This window comes from Lissotriton vulgaris, unplaced genomic scaffold, assembly GCF_964263255.1.
Source record: "Lissotriton vulgaris unplaced genomic scaffold, aLisVul1.2 SCAFFOLD_5847, whole genome shotgun sequence".
Taxonomy (NCBI): Eukaryota; Metazoa; Chordata; class Amphibia; order Caudata; family Salamandridae; genus Lissotriton; species Lissotriton vulgaris.
This window is the reverse complement of record NW_028245026.1, coordinates 82,688-85,590: the sequence shown is the minus strand read 5'-3', so window position 1 is coordinate 85,590 and position 2,903 is coordinate 82,688. Positions and strand designations below refer to the sequence as shown.

The window sequence follows — 2,903 nt, the reverse complement described above, 5'->3', positions numbered from 1 at the left end:
CTCGCGCTGTTCTGTCAGTGGGCCACTTTCTCCACTTTCTCCCGGCACGCGGACTCTTCAGGGTGCCGGGTTCGACCTCATGGAGCCTGGCCTCGACGGAACCTTCCCCCTCCGGAGGTTCGGCGGCAATTATTAATAATAAAAAAAAAAAAAAAAAATGTTTTTGCTCCATGGGAGTGGAGATGTGTGGCCCAATGGTTATAGCAGCGGACCCTGATGCAGCGGTCTAGCCCGGGACCAGGGTTCGATTCCCCGCCTCGGCAGGTCTTGAGCTAAAATTCCCACGGTACTGATAATCTAAAGTACTGTGGTACGAGGGCTCTGAAGTGGTTCCTGTGCCTCTGGGGCGGACTGCCCTCACAGGCCTGGGTTCGAATCCGCCCAGGGCTGTAGTGCTGTCCCATGAGGGGACCGTGGCACGGTTTTTTCCTCGCCTCGGTGCCTTGCCCACCCGTAGCCTCCCGTGCTGCTTCTCGTATCCCTCCACCTGGGGGTATCCGGGGGGGGTCATCTCACTAGGGATGCCAGGGTACCCCTGAGGCATTGGGCCATTCCGCCCTGTGGGCGCCTGGTCTCGTTCACTTTCAGTGAATGGGCTGGATCGGGCCTGGTTGGTCCCCAGTGGGGAGTCGGCCTGGGCATGCCGGGTGAGGTGGGCTTAGGGCTATCATACCGGCGCCTTGAGTCCCTTAGGGGGTGTTGGGCGCCTTCCCTGGTTCGCTTACGCGACGGAAGCTTGTGAGTGGCCCCTGTGCGGAGTGGTCACGCGCCAGGTGGTGGATTGGGCAGCAGACCCTGTTGCTGAGGTCTGGCCCGGGTCCGGGGTTCAGATCCCCGCCTCGCGGGGTCTTGGGCTCTAATTTCCCACCGACCGGTGTATCCTCGTCTCGGTGCCTATTCCTAGCTGGGTGCCCTCTCTGCATGTCGTGGCATTTACTTGCTTGTTCACCGTTGCGGCCCCCACAACGCTATGGATGCCTGGCCTCCGCCTTGGGGGGGCCCAGGAGTGGACGCCTCACAGGGATCAACTGGAGGGTGCCACAGCGGTATTTTACGTCCCTAGGGGTGAGAGAGTCTCGCCTTGTCTGGGGTGGGGCCCCTCGACGACCCCCCCCGGATTTCGGGGTATCCGCCTCCACGGGGGGCGCTCTGGACTACGCTGTTGCGAATTCTGGCTTTTCCCGGGCTCGGGCTGGCCTTCTCCCACCCTGGGAAGGGAGGCTGCGCCTCCGTTGCGTCCCTTCTTGGGACGTTGCTGTTGGAGGCCGGTGTCCGGTCTTGCGATTTGCCGCAGGGGCCGCCTTCTCGGAAGGTTGGTGGTGCTCGCCTCAGCGGCACATTTGCTACCATTGGAACGATCTTGAGGGGTTTAGCAGGGCCCCTGCGCATGGTTGACACGTTCTTTCGTGTAGCGTTCCATTTGCCTTCTCCTTCCCTGGTCTCGACTGTGGGGCTCCTGGCCCGCCTGGTGGTTCTTAGTCGCCGGGTGTGGGTCTTGGGGTGCTCTGTCTGGCCGTGTGCTTCCTCACGGCCTCATTTTTGCCCCCCCCACATGGGAAGGTGGCTTCACATCTGGCGGTGTCTCTTGTCCTCCTTCGGGGGGGCGTGTACCTGGTCCCGGTACTCCCCTCTGGTGCTTTCAGGGGGGGGGGCGTCCTTTGGCGCCGGGCCGTTTGGAGGTCGTTGGGTTCTCCGGCGGACGCTCAGCTCCTCGTGCTTCGGGGGTTGCTGGATGTCTTCCTAGCCGGCCGTCTTTTTGCTGTGCTCGCTTCAGCAGCACTTTTACTAAACTTGGTTGAGGTGACTGGCTTGGCCCCTGCACGTTTTCGTGTGGCTTTCCATTTGCCGGGACTTGGGTCCCCGGGTCTTGGTCGGGTTGGGCGCCCTGATGGGGGTGTCACCGGTCCTGGCCCTTCGGGCTGTCTTCACCCGGGGGCCGACGGAGTCGGGTCTGGCCTTCGCGGCATGGTCTCGCCCTGCCCCGGTGGTGTTTCGACGCCTAGGGCCTCGGCCCGGTCTGCCTCCGAGGTATCTGTTCACGGAGGGGGGCTCGGCCCGCCGGCCCGGGTTCTTTTCCTCCTTCCGGGTCCTTATTCCGGTCTTTCGCGTGGCCTTTCGGTCTGCTGGACGCTTCTCCCCCGTGCCCTCTGAGATCGCGGTTCCTCGGCAGGAGGCGCTTGGGCAGGGCCGGGGTGCTCATGGGCGCTCGGCGGCGCATGGCCTTGTTTTGGAACGTTGCAGTGGGGGTGGTGCCTGGCACCCGCGCGTGGTTGCCACGCGAGTCGTGGTGCGTTCCTGTTTTTGGTTACCGGCGGGGTCTTCCGCCCCGGGTTCCCTCTCCTTTGGCCGTGCTGGCGATTCGAGCCTCCTGGCCGATCCCGGATCTTCCCGTACAGTGGTTGGGTCCCCCGCTCTCGGCGTCGGTGTTGAGCCGGCTCTTGTCGGCTGGCCTGCCTCCTTGTGCAGGCCTGGTTCTGGAGCGGAGGTCGCTGCTGGCTCGGGGGTTGTGGCTTTGCTGCTGGGTTCCCGCAGGCATTCCAGTGCTCGCTTCGGCAGCACGTATACATAATTGGAATGATACAGAGTAGATTGGCACGGCTCCTGCGCAAGGAGGACACACAAGATTCGTGGAGCGTTCCATGTTAGTGGAGATGTGTAGCTCAGGGGTTGGAGGCGGCAGTCCCGGTAGCTGAGATTGGTCCTGGACCTGGGTTCGGGTCCCCCCCTCGGTGGGTCTTGGGCTTCAAGACTTCCATGGTCTCGAGAATTCTCATACCGGTGCCTACTCGTCTCACGGGTTTGCACTCTGCAACTCTGGGCGGATGCTTGCTTATTCTCCACTTGGGCCCCTTGCGGCGGGATGCCTGACTCTCGCCTTGTATCCTGCGGCCTACGGCCATACC

The 2,903-nt window shown here is 62.8% G+C and overlaps 2 non-coding genes across 2 annotated transcripts; both read left to right on the top strand.

The window, feature by feature from the left end:
• The first annotated feature begins 1,319 nt into the window (after window positions 1-1,319).
• On the top strand, window positions 1,320-1,426 carry LOC147666662 (U6 spliceosomal RNA). Its single transcript, XR_015304750.1, has one exon. It is a non-coding gene; the product is annotated as a U6 spliceosomal RNA (small nuclear RNA).
• Window positions 1,427-2,540: 1,114 nt separating this feature from the next.
• LOC147666661 (U6 spliceosomal RNA) lies at window positions 2,541-2,647 on the top strand. The gene has a single exon (XR_015304749.1). It is a non-coding gene; the product is annotated as a U6 spliceosomal RNA (small nuclear RNA).
• The last annotated feature ends 256 nt before the right edge of the window (window positions 2,648-2,903 follow it).